The 23,713-nt window shown below is 40.3% G+C and overlaps 1 long non-coding RNA gene across 6 annotated transcripts in view; it reads left to right on the top strand.

Moving 5' to 3' along the window:
• LOC110403565 overlaps positions 1 to 22,093 on the top strand; it is a 44,362-nt gene extending 22,269 nt beyond the window's left edge. For 3 of the 6 annotated variants that reach the window (XR_002441735.1, XR_002441732.1, XR_002441736.1), the window contains 7 exons: positions 609 to 696; positions 804 to 928; positions 2,032 to 2,118; positions 2,727 to 2,827; positions 11,409 to 11,555; positions 13,360 to 13,542; positions 14,096 to 22,093. This is a non-coding gene — a long non-coding RNA (uncharacterized LOC110403565). Of the gene's footprint in view, positions 1 to 608; positions 697 to 784; positions 929 to 2,031; positions 2,119 to 2,726; positions 2,828 to 9,245; positions 9,878 to 11,408; positions 11,556 to 13,359; positions 13,543 to 14,095 lie in introns of those variants that run through there. The other 3 variants (XR_002441734.1, XR_002441733.1, XR_002441737.1) reach the window with 3 other exon arrangements.

The raw sequence follows: 23,713 nt of genomic DNA, 5'->3' as shown, positions 1-23,713 counted from the left end.
AACATGATTACGACTTGCAAATAATACAAATAAAAAAAAGAAAAGTGAGGGAAACTGCCATGCAGCAGCAGCATGGTAATTAAGCCTATACTGTGATAAGTGAGGAAAAAAAATCACAGACCGCTGTATGAGTAAAATAGCTTTATCAGCTGAGCTGGAATATTACGGGTGATGTGTCTGCATTGTTATTTTTCCACAACCTGAGAAGCCTTGGGAAATGATCTACACAAAAGAATAAGAACTGAAAGCTGCCTCTGCCATCTTCTGTTTAATTAACACAGGTATACCAATTTAATGCAATTAATCAAGATAGTAGGGATTAAACAGTAACTCACAGCTGAACATGACAATGTTATCAATTCTGTGGTGCAAAAGGGCTGGAAAAAAAATGACTGTGGTGACTAGAAGCACTGTGGGCAAGAACAAGCTGGCTGGAGTTTTGGGTGGGTTTCAGAGGTTTATATTGATCTATTGAAATTTAAGACTTGTTGATTTTTCATGTGGCTAAGCAGTTACCCGCCTTGCCCTTCCCCTTCCCCTCGCAGACCTTCCAGGGTAATCCCCTGAGTGGCAGCAACTCTTAAAGTGATTCCTCTCTCTTCTAACAGGTTCCTGATGCCAAAGGTCTGACCTTACAATGAGCAGCACACGGGGTGAGATCGGGCACTGCGCTGAGCTTCACACACAGCTATTTTGGTAACCAGAACTGTGTAGTCAGGATGGTACAAGCACAGAGAAGGATTTATCAGCATTAACTCTATCAGTGCTGTGTCCCCATACACAGGTTTCTGTGTCTATTTCAGATGATAAATGCAGATTTGCAGAAATCTTTGTCTTCAGGAGAGGCTCAGCCTGGCTTACTACCACACCACTGCCCTCGCTAATGCACGTACTTCCATCCTTGATGCATTGGGACCACAATCGCTGGGTAAGACGATGGCTGAGTTTTCTGGGCTCACTCTCTTGGCTTAAAAATGTTAAATTGGGTGGTGATGAGGAGTCACCGTGTCCCTTTTTATGGTGAGGTTGACACTTGCCTTCTAGTAAACAGATGCAGCAATGACCCTCCTCATTTTGCACAGGTCACCAAACAGCCCCAGGATGGGAAAGGTTATTGGTCATTTACCAAACTCTGTTTGACTTGGGTTCATGGGTGAGAGATGAAAGTGCTATATTGCATTACCCATCCCCAGGGCCAGCCAGGCTCCCTAAAGCAGTGTTTTATTTAACAAAGCAACTGCTGGCTCATGGGAATCAAAGAGATGAGGAAGAGAGGACACAGTTTCAACCGCAAATGCTTCCTTAGGGCAGACATCTTAAAGCCAGGATGAAACTCCTTGTTTCAGTGCTGCTCCAGGACACTTAATGATCAGCATGCTTCTCCTATAACAAATCCCCCTTCTTCCCACCAAAACTTCCATAGGGCTCCTTGCAGTGTTTCAGTCTCTACTCTGTCCTATTTCATTCCATCTCTCTGGGAGATGCTCCATCCCTGGGGCAAGCCTGGACCAGCTGCTTGCCTCTGAACACCTTCTAACAGCTCCAAAGACCACGCATAGTGTGCCTTGCCTCTTGCCCAGATGAAACAAGCAGTCTCAGGATCATAACCGAGCTGTTCTCCCAACCTGAACTACCCAAACAATTTGAATATCCCAGTGTTGAGATGGTGACGGAGTTTCCTGGCTCTGGAGGAACAGTCCTTGCTACTGGGATAGTCAAAACACTGCCTTTTGTGATGATAGGTGCAATGCTTAATGCTGCAGTGGTTACAGGGAGGAGAACACCTGCTCAGATCATCCAAGAATTTAACCTGAACTCACACTGAATTTCTTACGATCTCAAAATCCCATGTTGTTCCAAATTCATTAGCAATGACCAAAATTCTCTTTTGCTTCTCTCCCTTCCTGTTCTAGTGAGAACCATGAGACATTCAGAAGTTGCGTTTGTTGTTTGATGCTATTACATCATGTGGTAATAATGTATCTTCTGAGTCAGTTCTGTTTTTCTTCTATTTTCTCCTTAATTTAATAGCCAATTTCCAGCAAGTTCTTGTTGCCCAGACCCCGCCAACAACCAGGGAACAAGCGCAAGCCAGCAGAGAAAATGAACGACCAGAAGGTAGGTGAAGACTGACAAATGCAGGCCATTCATGTGACAGGATCTGATTCATTTTCATGCCAGGGAGATTTTTAAATGGGACTTCTCCCAGCGGAGGGCTCACGTTGCTCAAGGCCTGCTTCACTATAAAGACAACACATAATTATTCAGGCCTTATGATTACTTTTTATTACTAGTTTCCCAGTAACAGGGAGCGAGGGCAGAGGTGAGTTCAGGACCCAGTTTACTACCATGCACTGTACAGACTGTACAGTAGGAGCCCTATAAAAGGTGCTAACTGTCTGCTTTATGGGGACGACAAATGCAGCCAGGCTGAGGGTTGAAGTGGCTGGTCTGAGACTGCAGATCCCACCAGCAGCAAAGCTGAGGACCCAGCCCAAGCCTCTCTACCCTGACCCTGCTGGTTCGGACCCTTTTTATTTTTACATTTATTTTGAATCACCAAAATGATAAATTCAGTAAGTGCCATGTCCTTTGAAACACTACTTATTGTATTTATAGAAAATATTTTGTTTACTCAGGCTAGTGGAGATTATTAAGAGTAATAAATTCATCAGGAAAAAAATACAGGCTGGATGTGACTGAGAAACTTGTGTTATACTCTGCAGTCCAAGGATCCCATGCCATCCTATGCTCTGCTGACAGGCTGTGGCCATTTGGAGAAGCAGCTTTCATGGAGATAATGAACAGAATATGAATACAATTCTGTGTAAGTGGATTTTTGTTCAGTTTAAGTTTCATGCAATGTACAAAGTCCGCACAAATTCTGCTGTTAATCCCAGCCTCATCATGAAAATGCATTTGACCACTACTTGTTCAATCCCATGTGTACCATAGCAACACCCATTCCATTTATATATTAAAATTATTTTACCAGGTCAGCCCTTTGAGATTTCACATTTCTTTTGTAAAGGATTTTATAACACACATCAGTAGCACTATCTCTCTACCTTCTGATCAGTCGGGAGATTTTCTTAAGGCTATTTTAATTTATTGTACCATTTCTCTACTTTCGTATTAGAATAACCGAACCTCTTACAAACATATTATGGCCTAAAAATAACTCTCAAAAACCAAGCAGATACTCATTATCATTTTTTCCTTTAGTATTTGAAAGTTCTGGGTTATCTTATGCATCCTTTAAATGTTGGCTAGTGTTTTACCCTTTGGTAGTTTTGCTCAAATATAGAAGGTAGTGATAATAGATAAACGTGTGTTTATAGGTTTCTCTACAGATGAAATCAATGAAGTGTCCTGAAGTCTAATAACTACTCAATACCAGTTTATATGGCCCTCTCTGCTCCTACTGCTGCTTTGAACCAATTTATTTAGTCATTTTGACTTTACTCAGATGCATTCCTTCCTGCTGCAACAGCAGTTATATAGGATGTTTTAAACCATGCAGTCATTTCCATTCTGGATTTCATGAGGGTTTATTCTTGTCTGAGTGATGAATCATCCATACATCCCTCTGTGGATTCCAGGTGAGTTACTCACACTAGCTGCTTCCAAGTAACACACACAAAGGTGCTGAGAAAATGACAAGTCTCTGCCCAGTCAGAAAGCTCAGCAAAGGTAGATCAGAGCAAAATGTCCTTAAAATTTTTCTGGAGGAAACCCATGGCCAGAAAGCTTCTGCCTTCAAAAAAGCATGACAAGCAGGGAGGTGGAGTTCTTGCATTACTGACTGACCATCAGCTGCTCCCTGCCCCCAGAAACAGTTCAGGAAATGACTGAAAGTACCTGAAGATGCCAAAAGGATAATTAAGTTCCATTGTGAGAATAAGAAGGTAATCTGTCCAGACAAATCTAGGGCCTAGTATTGAAAACTGTAGTATCTGAATATAAAAAAATGAGTAATTTTGAATAAAGATGTCTATTAGGACTGTAAATTCAGAGAGTAAAAAAGTAGCTTTGCTTAATAGACCATCTCTTCATCTTCCTCTAACTCATTTTCTTGTTCTATTTCTCCTTTTTGTGTTCTTGCAAAAAGCGTGTAAAATCTGATACTGAGAATGCTTTAGCTTCATTTCAACCTTTTCTTCTCAAAATGTTTTGTTCCTCTGGGAAGATTCCCCCTAGCCCAGCCACAGTGGTGTAAGGCTTGCAGAGCCACTTTGCAGACAGGACAGCTGTATTTTGGGGGGGGTTCTCCAAAGCGGTCAGGACCCTGCTCTTGTGGAGCTCTCAAAAATGCTTTTGAACTGGCATGAGAAACCACTTGGGACCCAGAGCAGAGCACACGGCGCATAGGACAGTATTTTCTCTGTGCCTTTTTTGCTGAGCAGAACTGCTGCACTATAAACAAACGTGAGTTTTGCCTCATTCTTAGATAGTGTGAGTTATGAAAGCCCACTCTAGACATAATGAATGTATAGATCATTTTGACCAGATCATAATCTATGAGTAAATAATGTCTTCAGAAAATGTATAGGTGAAATAAAGAACTTGCTACTATTGCTCTATTGGTATCAGCAATTACTGATGAGGCCAGCATAGTTCTGAGACTCTGTGCCGGTGTTTAAATACAATGCAGTACTAACGACAGGGTTTGCCTAGGAAATTCCTTCCCAGATTAGGATATTCAGGGATTATACAGCTGCAAACAGAACCTGAAACTATACAGAATTTACCTGTCTCCAGACTTTATCACAAGCCCCAGACTTAAATTAACTGGCAGGCACAAAACATTTCTAAAACTTTTCTATTAGGCTCCCCCGATTTTGGTATTATTAATATGCAAATCTGATAGCAACTTTCAGAACGAGCAGGACTCTTGGTACACCTAGTCTAACACCTATGACTTCACTGCATGGAGTAAGCCTGAGGACACCATGCTGAGGACCCATAGCTGACTGCTACCATGGTCTCTACCATGGGAAAGCTGGTTTTAAAGAAGATGGCACGTAAGTGATATCTGTGTGACATGTGCTGCCCGGTCCAGAGACCGAACTCCATGTATTTTGCCCTAAAACTAGAGAGGAAGTCACTGGGAAAAAAAAAAAAAGAGGAAAGAAACACGAGGGAATAAAAGTACTTTTGAAAGAGAAGAAATCTACATTTCAATGAAAATCCTTTCAAGGCATTTCAAATAAGAGTCTGAGAGAAATAATTACAAAGTTTGGAGAGAAAGAACGTTAGCTTTGATATCTTTTTCTTCTATGAAGCAATTAAAATAAGCAATTTTTCAAATACTAAGCAGAAAATTACTAATGGCTGAACCCAAAAGCTTTCATTTCCTTCTTGGGGCCTTTATTCTTCTAAAAAAAGACAAAAAATGTGAAGGTGGTTTTCCAGATAGATTAATGCATAAAGCAGTCGCTAGTTGGATGTCATAAAAACTACAGCAGCATAGAATAGCTGAGATTAAGAGCTAGATCTAAATCATGCAACAGTCCAGTTAATATCAATGTCTAATTAAGAAATGCATAAGAAGTCTGTAATGTTGATTTGATGGAGAAAAACTCTAATAGGGTTTCTTTTGGAATTTTCCATTTCAATTGCTGTGTAGACTTTTAATGGATGTCCTCTCCAGTCTTTGGTATTAGCAGGAATCATCCTCAAATTAAAACCAGGGCCTAAAATGGAACACAGGTAGACAAATTAGCTTGTCTGGGAAGCAGTCCGGATAGCATGACAATGTGAGCTCAGGCAGAAATTTTAGTACAAATAAAAGAGAACACATGTCTCAAATCTGGTGTGGAAACCCTATCTGCTTATCGTTTAAACAATTTTAAACCCTGTAATTTCAAACAATACAATGCTAAGATGTTTCTTCACCTCCCTCAGCCTGCCAAAATCTGACAATTCATATGCAGAAAGCCACGGACCATTAAGACTTATTAATTAGCCTTTTTAAATTGGAAGACCAACTATAGCCATGTAGACTCTCTATAGCCATGTATATTACTGTTACCTAAAGGTGGGCTCTTTTTGGTGTGTAATGGCATTTAGAACACATGGCTCCCTATCACTATCAGCATTGCAATCAGCCTCCCGCTCCCTTCTGGGTAACTAACACTCTTAAACTTTGAGGAAAATGAAACCTGTGGCATCTGTCCCAGATCATCCAGGATGTTTGGTCTCCAGGTATGAAAGGAGAACTGGTTTTACACTGTGTGTCACAGATACCCTGAAGTTGTTAAGTTACAAGCAGTGTAACAGTTAGCACGCATAAATCCTCACAGCAAAGAGGGAGAAAGCATAGCACTGGCTTAAAGCAGCAGCGTATTTGTTATCTCCACTTTGCTGTTGACCCAACAAATCCGGAGGGAATTATCTCAAGAATCCAGGAAGACAGCAAACTCAAAATAACCCCTATGACCTAGGGAGCAAGCACACTGGGGAGTCATTTTTAAGTTCATTAGAGCACATTAAAATACAATACATTGACCATGGTAAAGGCAAGGCATATTATTCCTTCTGCCCACACATTTCTTTCAAGTACTAAATCCATCTAGAGTTCTTTCAGAATTATACCATAAAGCCTTGCCACTTCACTTTACAAACAAAGTGGAAAAGACCAGAGGTAAAATCAGAACAACTGAAAGTTGGGCACTTCCAAATTGCTGTCATTGTCTGGAATGTCACAGTCTAAATCCTTATCTGGCTTTTTTCCATTGATCAGTGAGGCACAGATGCTTCATATTAAGAAGTGATATCATGAGACTGGGGATGCCCCAAGGATTTTTCTCCTTGAACAAGGGAACTATGACACTCCCAGCAAGGCAACCACCCTCTGAATGGTAAGGGTCTAATGTTGTGACATCCAGCTCATAAGAGGAGTCTGACTTTCTACAAGTTATTCCGCTTGACCGTATGACTGGGGAACTACCAGGTTTTCAAATTAAAATGGAGCACTGCTTTTGCAGGATGCTTTCCCTGCAAGCCTGGATTTGTGCAATGCATAGGAAATGAGTATGAAGCTGGCTGCCTTCTGCAAAAAAATACGCAACAGAAAAATAAACCTTAACTTGTCCAACACACTTGAGAGCCACAAATTTCCTTACTGTTATACTAAAGGAGAGGACAACTTCTTTCCTCCATAAAACTATCCTTTCAGACATTACTACAGTCATGACCTCACTGCGGTTCCTGGATTCTTTCTGAAAAAATGAAAATGAACTAATACACCAGTGATCTCATCAAAGCGTAAAGGACATCTTATTAAGGAGGAAAAGGAACAGTAGGAGAACCTATGTGCTCCATCTGCAGAAAGGCAGTAGAAAAAGGACTGTAACATTGGGGAGAATTAAAGGTTCAATGCCAGAGAAGCATTTTTCCATCTTGTAAACAATTACGATTCATCTTACCTATCACACTTGCCATCCTTTTAGCTGTCTCTACAGGTGTTTTTTTCTCCTGCCTTTATCAATACCTTCTGTCATCTCTTCTGTGCTCTTCATACATGTTTTAACATACTTGATTACTCTTTGAATCATACACACTACCGCTCTCAACTACACACAAAATACATTTTTAGGATGTAACACAATGCTGTTACACAAATACTCACCAACTTCATTCATAGCTTACGTAATTCTGGCTAAGGACATGTTTCCTGCATGTTCATATAGTTCTGAGGCCAAGGAGTCCTGGGTTATGGGAGCTCCTGTCTATTTTGGGGCTCTGGTACCTTCTGGCAGTAATTGGGAGGGCAGGCAGGGAGAGATGCTTCGTTTTTTTTTGGTCGGACTATCTATGAAAGAATATTGGTAACTGAGAACCCCACCACGTTTTTCAAGTTGTGACAGATCCTGAGGCTGGAAACAAGAAAATCTGCAGAACGCTAGTACAGCGCTCACGATGCAGTCTTATCTCTCACACCCACAGGTGCACCTTACTCTGGCCTGAGAGCACATGTTAAGCGATGCAGTGACAAACCAGTTTCCTCACCCCACAGCTGAATGTCACGTAGCTGCCCTGGGTGCATGTCAGTGTCACATCCCTACTCCTTTAGGAGCATAGTGCTGGCACAGCCCCTTTCCCATCCCACCACCATTGCCCACCTCCCGATTGCTGCAGGCTTGGCAGGAGGAGACAAACCTGCTCCTTCCTATCTGCAGCACTGCTCTGCCAGGAAAAAGCCATACAGCTTTCCCTGCAGGCCAGGAGGCTTCAGAGCAGCCATGTGGTAGACACCGACACAAACCTGCCAGATCTATCAAGCAGAGACTAATTCCCCACACTAAAACATTCTGAGATAAAGGGTGGCAATGATTCCTACCCACCAGATGTGATTTGTTCCACCTAGATGAAGCAGCACATCCAGCCCCAGATGCTCTGTAAGAGAACTCCACTGTTGATTAGTGGGATAGCACCACATATACCACAATATTCATAAAAGTCCAAATGGCCCAAGGAGCAGCGCATGGAACCAGCAGGTGAAAAGCTGTTCTGGGTTTTGCCTGGAGGCACAGGTGCCTCAGCACCAGAGTGGGTGGGAAAATTTTAAGACTGCTCTTCCCCTGGGTTTCCCAGGCTACCTCAGCCCAGGCTGAAGGAACATGGGCAAGGTCATTGGCTCTACCCTGAGTTCCTTGCTTTATTGACTGTGAAGAAGTAGCAGGATCCCACACTGAACCATCCACTAAAGCTGTACAAACTAAACCGTATTTATCAATGACAGATAAAACCAAAGGCCAATTTTAACCATCACTACTGCCAAAGGAATGAGAAATTCTTAGAGGTAGGCTTCCGTGGATGCAGTTAATTCTTCCTAGGTTAAAGCAGGGCTGTAGCTAATACATCTGACTCACAATGTGGATTTGCACTTTACCTGTTAAATATAACTAGTTTGTGTCCAAAATACAGCTTCTATTCCTAATATCACTTACATCTTCACAATTTCTACATGAGCTGCAGGTGTGAAAAGCTAAGTGATTGGCACTTCTCTTACTGTCAGCAGGCAAGCAACATATAAAATACCTGATTTTCATAGGTGAGATCACAAGCATCCCCATTTGCACATCTGCTTTGCTAAATAAGACTCTGGAGATTTACAAAACTCAAATGTGCATAAATTGGCTTGAATTCCCTAGGCCTACACAAGATACCATTTGTCCTTCTTATTTAATGGGCAGGTCACCATTTACTCCGTATACAAAATATTTGCTCTTTTACAACAGGCAGCATCTCACCAGTCTTCATATGTGGATTCATATATGGATACTTGTACATTCCGTATTAATAAAGGACAAAAAGCTAAGAGAAGTTACAAGAGAACTCAGGATACCAACAGGTCAAAAAAGAGCCTAATACATTAAGTACCTTCAGAAAAATGCTAATATTCAATATTTCCCTGCTTAGACTGTGCAGCTGTTGAAATGAAACTGCCTGAGCAAAGCTCCCAGAGGGAGATCCCTGAAGCCTTGCACAGAGCCATCCACATTTGGTTTTGATGGTTTCAAGGGAAGTGTTCAAGCATTTCTACTACGTTTTTTTTCCCCCCACACCTCAGAAAAGGTCTTCTGCTTGTAATGTGCTTGCACGTGATGCCTTAGATAGTGGCTCTTGCTCTGCGACCTCTACTACACAGTACTTTCTGCCTTCTACAACATACATGAGATCAAATGCTAGTCATTCTTTCTTGATTTCATCTGATCTAGAATACCTTTTAGATACCTGCAATAAAGATTTCCACAGACATTTTTTGGTGCGCATCTTTGTCTATTGAGTTTGGCCTTTTAATGTCATCATTATTCTTACAGGACACTTGAAACACATGCATCCAAACGTCATTCATTGTTATGCATTCTACTTCCCCCCTCCTCCCCCCCCCCCCTCTGCTGACTATTTCAAAAGGTTTTGGTTTTTTTTTTGGATAGTGGAAGTGAAATTGATCTTAATGCAGGTGAGAGAACAGGGAATGGATGACCAGCTATGTAACTGCTTAAATGGAACTTAAACCTGCCATTCCCAGAGCAACTTGATTTGAACTAAAAACCAAGAGATTTCAGAAGTCTGTTTAATACTGGGAAAGCTAGGAGCAGCATGCATAGGTCAGAGCACATTTCATCTACAGTTGAGATCCCAGCCATGAGATTACATATCTCAAAACAGACACCTCCTTAAAGAGGCTGTTAAGAATAAAAAAAACTTTTTGTAATGATCAGAAGAGATGCACTAAAGAGAGAAAGCACTTGCTTTGCAACGAAAAGTTTGATTTTGGAAAAGACTCATTAGGTTAAGCAACTGTGCTGTAGCAGCAGACAGCATGGCTTGTACGGTTCTTCATGGAAGTGACTAATTAAGAGGTAGACATCTCAGTTTCCCCCTGAAACTTACACTAGAAATTCAGAGTAAAGGTTTGTTGCATTACCTTCAGGAGTAATAGAAATTGCATGTGTTTCCCTGGGCCGTGGAATACAGACAAACTCATGAAAAGAAAAGGGGAAAAATAAGAGATGATTTTCTTTGGATGAAATACAAAAAAATAGAGCTTGAAAAACATTTGAGTATAATATGCTCTGGATTTTTAACAGAAGCTCAAAGAAACAATTTTAAAGAAACATTTTCTAAATGCATGCCTGTTAGTTTATTTTCATTTTCTGTTGCCACTCATAATTATGAGAAACTTACAGAAAACCCATAAGACTTTCAGTTTGTTAGAAGTGCCTTTTCCAAGATTATTCTATAAGCTATTACTTCAGCCCACTGGGTATCATATGTAGGCAAGGTGTAAGATTACGCACGTGAATATTTCTGTCTACCACTTCTGTGCGCTGAGACAATACCAACTTATACTTTCTTCTGTCATTGGTCCTTATTCCATAGAGGATATTCTTAATTACCAGCAAGACAATTGGGTAATATCATATAAAGCATTACAGCATCATTCCTGTGATGATTTACACCTGCTAAGAGTCTGATTATTGAATTTTAAACCATATAGTAAGCTCAGAAGGTAGAGAATATATTTTTTTCTACAGGACACTGTTTCTATTTTTAATATAACTACTCTCCTTTTTCCAATTCATTGGCACCATTCTTCTAAAAGAGAATTTTTTGAACACACAGACACCATTTCTGAACATCTGAGCTGCCTTGAAAAATTCAGAGCGCTTCTACACTGGTTCAAATCAACTCAAGTTGAAACACCGAAACACTGAATTTGACAACGTGCATGAGGGTCATGAGGAGCACATCCCTTCATGGGGATTCTAAAGAATACAAAAATAAAAAAACAGAAATAAAAACAAGTTCACCATATTCTTTCCTCCACTTTGAGATTATGGTTTTATACGGTTTTTGTGTATTTAAATATGTACTCATACACACAACCCCTGCAGGATTATTCCAAGAATCTTTGGGAATGAGGGAAATTCTGTTGACTCCAGTCTCTGCTTTCTACTGGATTATGGAAGATGTTTGTGCATCAGGTTTGCTGAAGATGGCATGCTAATGAAATGGGTAATTTTATAAACGCATCGGGGAAGGTAAGCGCCCAACAGAAAAGAAGTCACAGAGATGCAGAAATTAGTCTGCTTGTAACAAATAAACCAAGGAATGACTACTACAGAGTCATGAATGTCTTTATAATTGTTACTGCACATGGAACACTTTTTTCCTAATTCATCTACAGAAACTCTGCAACTGAAGGTGTTTTGATAGCGGTTATGATCAGAACACCACCGCATCTCATACATGAAATACAAGATTGGGAAGGATTTTTTCGTTCCTCAAATCACTCTTCTGAGGCTTTATATCAATCTCAAGCAATTTGCCTAGCCATTTCTATGATAAAATACGTGTTTTTATCCATTTAGAAGAGCAATAAAACTAAGGAAAATTCAGGCAGAACATGGTCTTTCTTCAAAGCTCTAACTCAGTGAGAATCTCGTTTGTGCTGTACTTGCCTCACGAACTCAACTTTGCATAGTGCATTAAGTGTTGTAATAATGCAAATCAAATACAAATTTTAATAACTCCTTCCATTAAAATGATCTATTAAAGTTTTAAGAGTCCAACACTTATGAGCATTATTCTAATTGCATGATTTTGCTCCGGGCAGGTTTTACAGATCTGCCTGATCATTGGATATTTCCACGTTTAGGATTATTTAAAATTAATTTTTGGAAGAGTTTCAGTCTGAGTAGCAATAGTTGTTCGATAGTTGTCTTGTGGATAACTACGCATCTGCTTCCACAAGAGAAAGTAACTACATACATTTTGGATTCTTGGAAAGGAGGTGGCAGAGGTTTATAGAAGGACAAGCAATGTAAAGAGCATTCTGAAGAGGAAGATGCTTACTCATCTTAGTACAAGGAGCAAAAGAGGCTTAAATTAAAAAAAATACATATTTGTTATGCAATGCAGTTAAATTGTGATACTCTGCCACAGAACACTAAAAATACAATCGTATTAAGAAAAGCTTTACAACTCACTGAGTCCAGCTCCTTTGATACCATTAACCTTTTGGTTTCACGCAACTTGTAGGATGGATTTCTAATAGAAGGATGTGCAGTGGAACTTACACACTGGCAAAGAAAGTGGGCAAGCTGTGCAAAGCTTCCTAAGACATTTTTATGTTAATAGAAACAATTTAGAGCAGCGCTGGGGGACAAAGTTCTCTGCTATTCCTCCTCAGAAGCCATCCCAAACACAACCACTGTGAGACACTGAATGATGATACATGTGGTCTGTATCTGGGGTTTTCCACAAAAACTTTGTATTGAATAATGCCAAACAGGCAAAAAGGGTTGGAGAGCACAAATCAGTTTTCGAGGCTTCCCAACTAAAAAGCAGTTAAAGATATTTCAGAATAATGTAAAGTGTCTTGATAGATACTCTTCTAAATTATCACTGGCTTTGAAATATGCTTGGCTTAAATTTTAATTTCTACATGAAAGCAAAAAAATGAAATATTTTTGAGATTACTGAAACAAATGATTTGGTGCTTTTTTTTTTTTTAAATGCATGGGTTAGTCAGAGAAATAGCTGGAAAAATGAAATCTTAAGAACTCCCAGAGGATAGGACAAAGTATTCCTCTACTAGCTACAAAATGAGAGGAAAATCTAATGTCATTTTCATTAGTGCACAGATTTAGTGAAATACTCACATTTTCATGGTAGTTGCACATACTGGAACTCAGGGTTTGGGTTTCTTTCCAAGTGTGATGCTTACACACAGTAAGTGATAACTCTTTTTTTATTAGACACTGTCATCTACATTTCTAGATAAATACCTGGAGGTGTTCCAGCCTCCTCACAGGCAATAAGTTTTTTTTTTTTTTCTTACAGAACAGAATCCTAGAATCCTTTGAATTGGAAGAGACACTTAAAGGTCATCTAGTCCAACTCGCCTGCAATGAACCGGGACATCTGCAACTCGATCAGGGTGCCCAGTGCCCGGTGCAGCCTGACCCTGAGTGCCTCCAAAGACACGGCATCATTTTTCTTACACTGTCACAAGCAGGACAGGAAGTAAGAGCAGGGAATTTCAGCCAGTTTTAGTTCACAGACTAACGTGTTTAAACAAAAATGATGATTAACTCTTAAGTAATTTAGAAGTGGGCTATCCAAGGTGAAAGAGCCCTAGATGCCAGGAAGGGTTAGGCTTGGGGAGCGGGGGGATGGACAGGGATGACACAGGCATGGTGTGCATACCTGTACTGTGCAACGATAATGGTATGGGGCAGGAACATCCCAAGGTGTCTGCTCAATTTGTCAGGAATTTCTCCTGTGAACTATTACCTCCAGCTCCCTCCAGAGCACTCTCAGTCCTTTTATCTGAGATATCTCAGAGTTTACTGCCTGCCTATCGCCTTGGCTGAACCGCGCTAATAGTGAACTAATTACATATGAACTCTCTAATTTGCTTTGTGTCTTTCTCAAAAAACCATGCGTGTGCAGGCATGCACGTGAGTAAACTTTCGCTCATGCTATAAAATTGCAGCATGATGTAGAATTGGTGCACCAGCCCAAGCATTACAAAACATTGCATGCTCACTGCCCATCTACTGCTTGTCCCCATCAGGCCACCACGAGTGCTTGTCATGCCTGATCTGCAACATCACCTGCTGCTCTAGACCAGAGAAGGGAGCAAAGAAGAGAAATACGTGTTTGTCATTGAACTGAACTGAGAAGAAGGAAGACGAGAACGATAAGATCATCGCCTGCAGCACTTTGTTTATGAGAACATCCTTCCAATGATATACGCCTGCACCAGGTGAAAGTATTGTGTCACCCCTAACATATTTTAAATGCCAGGGCTGTCATGCAAGAAGACAATGATGAACAAGTTTAAACAGAATATGGTATTGTAGCCATGTGCAATGTTACCTTTTAAAGGTTTGCATCAGTAGCATTTCTTAACAGAACATTTCCGAACTGTTACATTTCCCTACAGAACCTCTTTCACACACTCAATGAATTTATATTGTAGATGAACTATTTATAACATAATACACATATTAAACATAAATTAGGGCATTTTCTCACGCAAGTTTTCCAGGCTATTTCACATGACCTCCCAGCCATACTGTTTGATCTTCTCTTAACTCCTTGGATAACAATTTAGGGACTACACTTCACTTAGCAAATAGGTAAATAAAGGGACATCCACACTGTGCTCTAAAGAGAAAGAACCAGCCCCAGGTCACACTGCAGGGCCAGAGGTTTGTTTGGTTGAGCTCTGGTGTGTTCCTGTGAGCTGAATGCCCATTAACTAGCTGCTGGAGCTCCCAGATTGCATCACCTAGTTTAATTTCACACAAAGGGACTCGCATGCTGTGGAGCACAGAACACAGGGTCAGCTGGAGAATTCACTTAAAATGCACTCCTGGCCCAAAGTAAAATACTACTAGAGAAACACCTCTTGTCACAAAGCAGGTAAGCACAGAACTATCGGCATGACAGTTTTCTTCCCAGATAAATATCTCAAGCTTAACTGCATGAACACCATCACAGTGCTATAAGGCCATTGCACAACATGGCTCATTTTCCCAGACTGACAGCTCAGAGAGTCTTGGGAACGACAGCATCCAACACATGACACTGAATACAGGCATGACCACATCCACCTCGGATTCAGATGAAAGAGCTTTAACCACCTATGTCACATGGAATGAAGGCAACCATGACATCAGAGTTTTCCATCTTTGAGGTCAGAGCCACTCTGTGAACCATCCAAGACAGTATTAATTTACAGGAGAAGAAAGGCCATTCCTGATTGCCTAAGAAATGCCCAAGGAGTTAGGATTCCTTAAGCACTGAGGGAGTCCTGTGTGGGCTTGTGTAACCTGTTCAGCACCTCCCCATTAGTTTTCTTCCCTGCAGAATGGAGACACCTTATTTTTTACTCAGAAGGTTATTAGGAGGACTTTCCAATTAAGGTTCTTTACAAATGAAAGTGTCTTGTGGACAGCATTTAAACACCTGACAAAAAACGGTCTCCAACTTCTTTAGGCAGAACCTCAGTTTTCATAGGGACTGGTCAAGGTGTTCAGTTTACGTAAAGCTGCAAGATCTTACGCTGCATCTTTAAGACATAGTTTACTTCTGAATCAGTAAGTGTACCAGACAAAGCAGCCATTATTTATGCATTCCTGCATACATGGCAAGGTGAAAATAATAGAATAAACATCATATACTTCATTATGATATCGGTTTACACTTCCAGGGTACACAAAAAGAGGCCATTTCATCAAGCTAATTGCCTGAAAGTAAAAGAGAGAACTTTAGCTATTAGTCTATTATGGGGCTTTTTTCTTAATCACAAATAGGGGCCGTGTGTCCCCAGGGGGATGTGTATTCTAATTTACAATTGAACTACAGATCAGAGCAATCAATCTTGTGCAGCACTTTTACAGTGTAATTGCTGCAACATAACAAATAAAAAAAAGCAGCCTAAGTCGAGTTTCAGCTTGAGGTGGAGATATTTACCAGGCATTGGGTCGGGGTGGGAGGGAGGCAGAGAGGCACCACAACCATGAATATGCAATGAGGGCTCATTAGTGCCCCAGTGTTGCCATGACGAATGGCATTATCCCCAGCCTGGTGCAGCCTAAACATGAATTTTATAACGACCCATTTATCATGACTTGTCATGGGGCTCTTTACTGTACTTTCTACTGGCTCTCACACCTTCCTCCATTATCACCTCAGAATTCCTTTTGTTATTTTGTCTTATTCCAGTTTAGTTTTTGGTAATGATGCCCAGCTTATAAGAGAAGATGACTGCAAACAGCAGTGTGTTTGCGTGCCAAAGCAACTTTGGGCTTCCTCGCTGGAGACACACTGCCAAATGTGTAGGTGGTCTTCAGTCCACTTACCAGGGGATAAGCATCCTCGTTGTCACAAATATCTGCAATCTTGTCAATTGACTCAGCAGAAAGGTCTTAGATTGACCGAACATCAAGACAACTATCTTTCCATTCTGGCAGATGTGATGGATGAATCTGTTTTGTTGACCTAGCCCTGTCTGAAAGTGCTCTTCCTCAGCCCATGCCAGCAATGTGCACAGTGTAAAAATTCACCTCTTGCCTCTACATTGATAAAGGTACTGAACCAGGTAAATAGATAAAAACTGCATTCTGCCTAACTCCTGTTAAACTGGAAAAAAAATACTAGATGCAAAACTGAAGTGACAGGAAAAGTATTTACTTTCCAGGAGCAAGCGGTAATAACCAACTCCATAGGAAAACAAAATTACCAATAAGTAATTAGTGTCTGGCTTGAGCTCATTTTTGGTCAATGCATGTTGTCTATTTTACTGCTGTCCCTTTGGCCTACCCAATTCCACATTTAATATACCACTGCTTATAAAGAAATCCCTGCGGCTCAGGAGGCTGAATTGCCATGCTGGGGTAGGGCCTGCTCTCCAGTATATAGAAGCTTTCATTTCCCAAGTTACAAATCTGACATCTCATGGCCAAATCCATGCCAGTTTATTTCTGGGAAGTCTGTCCTCATTATTTACCCCAAATAGTTTCACTGTCAGTATGCCTTTTTTGCAGTATGAAGTGGCTGGAGTATCTGAAAGTATCAAGCCTCTCTTTGTTGGATTTTACACTTCTGCTATTACAAGAATTTGTCTTTGGGGACAGAAAAAAATCAAGCAACTTATTTCCAGCTATTACTTGGATAGGACTTCATGTTCTTAAACAAGTTGTGAGCTCCCATGATCTCCGAAAACAACTCTCCCGAGGTCTCACATCAGGATAGTCCTACAGTCCTTTCATTACTCTACAGGATGTTTGAAAATATTAAAAGGCATCGAGCATCCCAGTTCAGCAATTTATAGACTCGAAGTCTGGTGCTGTAGCCCTCAAAGCCTCTATTTCTTCCACAAAATCCGCACTTTGCTATTATCATCACCAAGACAGGCATGTGTTTCACTAGAGGAGCAGTTTGTCAAAGCAACAGTCCATTACCCAGAGATTCATCACAGGTTCTCACTTCAGCACACGATAGGAGAGAGCCTGCATGCCAGAATGTGAGGCAGAAGGAAAGCTTCCTTGCAATGAGGTGCATGAGGTATGTGGCACACTGATTTAAGTTGGGCATAGCTGATTAGGGCAGCATAAACTGATGTGTTCATGTCATCCTTTTTTTTGCCTACCTATAAGGCCAGACTGACATACCTGACTGTGGAGCCACTATCTGCAGCTTATGAGATGCAATAAGCAGATGGCCATTTTAGTTGGTCTTCGTAATTCATAGTCCCATACAGTGAATTTTTTTCTGTTACTTTATACCAATAGCTGGGGACCCTTCAGGGAAACATGCTCACCTTTCTCCCACTCGTCAAAAAGTGAGACGCTGAAACAAAGATTATTAAAGGCCAGCCAATGCAGATGACATCTAGATCTATGTCACTGTAACACCCAGTACCACTACAATCACATTGTAGATTTCTAGTTTGAGATCAGCAACCATATGGAGGGCAGCTGCCTGAGACAAAAGCATTTACTGTTCCTCAGTCAATCTACAAATGGCAATAATTAAAATAAAATTCCAATCCTTAAAATATTAAGTCCTTAGTTCTAAACCAACAGGCCTCAGATTATAGGAAACACCCAAATTTCGGGAGGAAAAGCGCCTCTGTCACATGAATACAGATTCCAATAAAAATATTGAATGTAAGGTCTTTTGAAGAGAAATTACAAAAACAGACAATATTTTAAAATGGAAGATAAGCGCATAGTCTGGGAGTAATTGTCTATCCAGAATTCAAGGGAAGCTTAATGACTGACTGCTTTAGAATCAGAAGCTGACTGTGAGCAAACTCACTGGAAAGTACTGCACCAAATGTACATTTTAATGCAATCAAATCCTACCCACAAAAATATGCAAACTTACATCCAGCAGTTTGCTACATTTACAGATAGAGTTCTTAGGACGCAAGAAAAAATGGAAAAGAACTGCAGGTGTGACTACTGTATAATGGTGTTCAGTATCTGTTTAATTGATGTATTTACCAGAAAAACTAAAAAAAAGCAGATACTATTTCCCTCTATAAAGTAGCACACGCTAAAGGCATTTGATAAAATGCATGCTTGGAATGGATTTTGTATTCAGTAATTTGAACACCTAGATAGTGCCGGGAACACATCCCACCATGCCTGCAAAGACTACCAGTTGTACCACATAGGCCTGAGCAGTCTTTTTTGGCTGTTTCTTTTTGCGGAGAAACCCCTCCCTCCCTTCTTAATTGTATTTCAAAAGCAGCCTAATAATTTTTTCCCCACTGTTCTCCCTCCAAGGCTTAGCTTTAGGCATCCTAAGAAATGAACAGTCTTTTCCCCCGTTCTATTTCAGTTTTGACTTTAAGCTGTGTCTTTCCTTATCTGGAGCCAATGGCTCTCTGCTTTCCACTTTTAAACAAACAAACAAAACGTCCTTCTCCGTTGTCCTCCTCTTATCCCTCCACTTTCTTTAATGACATCTTCAGTCATTAATGAGTTAATAAAAATCTCAAAGTCATCTGGGAATAGATAAGGGGAAAGAAAGAGGAGTATTGTACACATAATGACAGGCTCCCTGCTGGCCCTAAGATGTCATGGGTCAGCCATGTTAAGAATGTGTGTGCCCAATCATCTGCTGATTTTTATCAGCAAGGCCTCAAGCAGAATCTGACACGGCCAGTTTGGGAGTTACAATGAATAAACAATGACTTCTTGGATTGTTGGCGGCTGTATGATAGAGTGAGAGGGTTTATATATACTAAAACATGATGACATTAGCAATCAATATACCAATTACTGGACAAGTTATTGGACGAAGAATGCACATGTCTTGAGCTTTGTGCACTTTGAACATGCTACCAGTGCTGGAGACCATAGAAATAAAGGTGCTTAACCCTTCCCAAGCTAGATATGCTATTTCTTGACAATGCCTTCAAGTTTGATTGCATGGTAAGAAAAACAACAAACAACTGGTCTGATTTAGCATACTAAGTCTTCCAGGTAGAAGACATAAGCTTGACAAATTTATTTTTCATTAGGACTTAAAGAAAGGAATAGATTTTTCAAGTGAGCATTTAGATGCTAGAACAACAGATAATTTAAATTGTTCCCCATAAAATTTCAGAGGAAATCAATTTATTTTCACCCAAACAGCACTAACGTATCACAAACTTCATCACTGAGAAGTTAGAACACATTTTTATGGGATCATTTAGACAAATATCTTAACATGCATCACTTGGCTATTCCACAATAGAGGAAGGAAAGTAAAACTCTTGGATACTTCTTTTATTCCTGTGCTACCAGAAATACATTTCTGCATCTGTTCAGTGTCATCTTCTCAGTCTCTTTACAAAGCTCAAAATATTCAGTGTTTACAAGTTTATCTTCTATTATTCTGGAATTGATTGTGAAGATTCAATGTCAGTGTTATAATTGAAACCAGAATGAAATGCGGTTAAGTCAGTCACCTCATTCAAAGCACAAATGCAGAAGACAACTGAGAAGACAAAGAGGAGGACAGAGCTGCCACATCTGGGGCTCAGCAGAAGCACTGGACTAAGTGGTGTTACCTCTCCATTAAGACAGACAAGTACACAATCCAGTGAAAAGCTCATGGGCTTTGCCTTGAGATGAATCATTAAAATTATGTGGGAAAGATTATAAGATGGTTCTCCTTTTCTGTATAGCATTATGAATGACAGCTTTTACTGAGATCTAGGAAACCAAGTTGGGGAAGCAGCGGTGCCATGCGCATTTTGACTTCTGCTCAGGTGAGAGCAAACACGACATATATATATGATAACTTTGACTCCTAGGGAATCAGCCAACAGTAGAAACTGCAAAAAACCAACCAAAACATACTGTGCATTTTGTGTAAATTAGGGGCTGAATAAAATCTTCAGGTGCATCTCCTACAGACCGCTCTTGTGATTTAAGAGCTAAAGTGTTGCTCTAAATTACAATCATATCTGCTCTGCTTCTGAGCACTAAGCATCTCTCAGAGCTGTGCTGGACAGTAATGGCAGAGGGATCAGTCCCAGACATAGGGGAAAAATAGATGAAACCACATCTGGTTTTAACTGCAACAGTTATGAAATGCTCAGCTGCATCCTCTCAAATGGCTCTTCCCATTAAGTTCTTGGGAAGTTTGGAAGTGAATTTGTCCAGCATGACTGATATGAATAATAAAATGCTTTTAAATGTAAATGTTTCATAAAATAGCACCATTATCATACATTACAGTGAGTACAGTTGAAAAAACTCAATCCCTCCTCTGTAATTTACAATTAACTTTTTGCCTCAAGGTAACAGCTACATTCACAAAAATAATGGTAATAGGTTGACCTTGTTATGAATGGATAACAAGCTGGAAACAATATAGTTTGTCACAGAGCATTAACTATTACTGTTGAAATTGTAAATAATGCGTATAGAACATATAATGTAAATGGCTCCCCTTAAAAATATTAATTATGTCGATTAAACACTTGATGCATAATGGATTACTCTGAAATCTACTTAAGTCCATGTCAGACTGAATACACCATTCCCTAAGATCCTTTTCTGCTCTCTGACTCCTCATTGTGGACCTAGTGTTTACAATGGAATATAGCCTTAAATTAAAGATACGGCCACTTTTTTTTGTTTGGATTGCTTGCATGCTTTTTCACTGAGTACAGCATCAGAATATTAGACTTTCTAGAGACACTAGGCTCTTCTGAGATGCTTTTAGGCTGCCTTGGAAGCTAACGAAAAGAAACCCTCATCCAACAGTGCAGTCCACTCACTGAAGGATCTCTGGGATTCAGAGCACACCACTGGCTTTTATGCCGCTTTGTAATCACTAGTAATGGGACAGAAGAATACAGACAAGTTTTTACACCTGGCTAGTTTCCTACACAAAAGTGGTATAACTCATCACCCATAAGGAAGAAAAAGCTTTGAGGGCTGAAGCTACTCAGCTGATATGTGCTTAGTGTCCCCTTCAGCGCCAGGGCTGCAGTCATCTGGGAGGAGATTGCTATCACATGGCTTTAGAGAGCAATCCAAAAACTGGTACATAACACATGGCATAGAAAAGATTAGACTTTTCTGCCAGTGCCTGGGGACCACTAATTCACAAACAGGAGACTAAACCATATTTTTGTGCTTTCCAACCACAATAAGTGCTCCTCAGCTGTGGCTCAACACTGGACTTAACAGCACAATACTTCACTGTTCTGGCTAATTACCATGTATAGACTGTTGCATTATAAAGGAGGGATTCCCACTAGATTATCCACATAGAGAAAGTGATATTAAAATGACAAGCCACCAAAAGGTCAAATAACCAGTTGCCAGAAGTTAGAATAACTAGGCTATGGAGCAGCAATATCTGGGGAGCTGGCATGTGTCCCAGGACTCGTTGTCATACAAATGGAAGAAAAGACAGCTGGAATCTTTTTGGATTGACTGTTATTTTCTCTGAATGTAGTGTAAATCTATCACTTTGGTTTTTCAACCAAACGCCTGAATGGGGAGTTCAGAAACTGATTCAGTAAAATATAAAGTCTCTTTATACATCATTTTTCCACGTGTGAGCTTCATCTATTTTGTTAAGTTTTATCCTTTGAGACCAAAGGCTGTTCATGTTGCAAGCATAAAGAGTCTGTTTAAAGCTAGGGCTCTTCAGGATTCCTGTAAACCGAGCAAATACCTTATAGACACTCTCGCCAAGAGGTGTGTTCTCCTGTCTTGGGAGGAAAGTCACTGCATATGTGCAACTGAGCAAGCATCTCTTTCCCCATGATGGGTTCAAAATCCCAGCACATGTCTGGTTGGTAGGGAACACTCAAGTTTCCCTCCACTCCATGCTTTTCTCTGGGCAGCTCTTGTTTCACCTTCAGTTAAAGTTTAGCTGTTCGCTATACATTTGGTGACATCTCTTTAAGGACGTACATCTGAATGGGCAAGAAAGTGAGGGATTAGCAATGGGCAGAGGTCAAGTCCGTCAAGACTTTAAGCATGTCATTGGTTGTAAAAGAGATTACATTACTGGCAGCTCTTTGCCAGATCAGTACTTCGATGCCAAATGTTAATCCTTGCTGGGGACATGATGGCTTGTAAATGTTATAGGAGAACGTAGCTTTTCCTGTAGAAAACAGGCATTTATGGTTAAAACATGGATTGTTTTCTCATGCTTACATTTGCATTTCATGCCAAATCACTCTAGTTTGCTATGAACTTCACTTCAAGTATTTACATTTAATCTCTTCAGATCTTTATTTCTATAACCAAGGAGACCATGTTGGAGTTCTTAAAACTCTAGGTAGCAGAAGAGCTAGCACTGAGTCTCAGGCTTTGCAAACTGGACAAAGCCTGTTTGCTTGCTGAACCTTAGCTTTCCATCTATAAAACAGAGCTGCATGTAAAAAGGATCTGGTAATATTTACAATTGTTAGAAGAGCGGTATTTACTGGATTTATAATAGCAACTTGCCCTTTCTAGTCTCTAGCTATAACTAGTATGTTTAATATCTGATTTTATAAGTAATGTCCTTTCCTACAATTACACAGGTTTAGGCAAGCTGAAGTTTCTAGGTCAGACTTCTATACCAGGATAGCCAAGGCACAAGTCCACACAAGACTTTAGAATAACAGAAGTCTCAACTGACCCGAAGTTTGTTCTACTGTGGACTAAGAGCATAACTCTGGGTGTAACCAGCAGCTGCTAAGCATGTGCAGGACACCATATGAGAGTAAGATAGTCAGGAAATCCACACTGCACCATATTCTGTAGCAGCTATGCTTGTACAGCTATACCTCAATGTTCAGCCTGCAGAAAGTTCTTTGGCTGTGTACAGGACACCAAATGAAAAAGAATTTAACAGATACAGGAGCAAGCTGTGCTCTCACCTGCTTTTGAGATCTGAGATCCTCAGCATACACACCTCAGTTCCTCACTCACCTTTCGGGAGGTAAGTAAAAATCATGCTAATATAGAAATGAATAAAGCTTTAACTACAAAGGGTTTGTTGAGGTCAAAACCACCAGTGCCTCGTGCTTATGAGTTCAGGAGTAAAGGAGACTGTATACCTTCCCAGATAGATTTGATAACACAGTATATAAAGAAAACTCAATCAATTCAGCCTAGGGAAACCTGAGCTTCTTTAGTTTCATGCCACACATGCTTAGCAGCTCTAAAAT

Source organism: Numida meleagris, chromosome 9 (genome assembly GCF_002078875.1).
Source record: "Numida meleagris isolate 19003 breed g44 Domestic line chromosome 9, NumMel1.0, whole genome shotgun sequence".
NCBI lineage: Eukaryota > Metazoa > Chordata > Aves > Galliformes > Numididae > Numida > Numida meleagris.
Note: the sequence above shows the minus strand (reverse complement) of the source record. Positions and strands in the feature narration are given on the sequence as shown.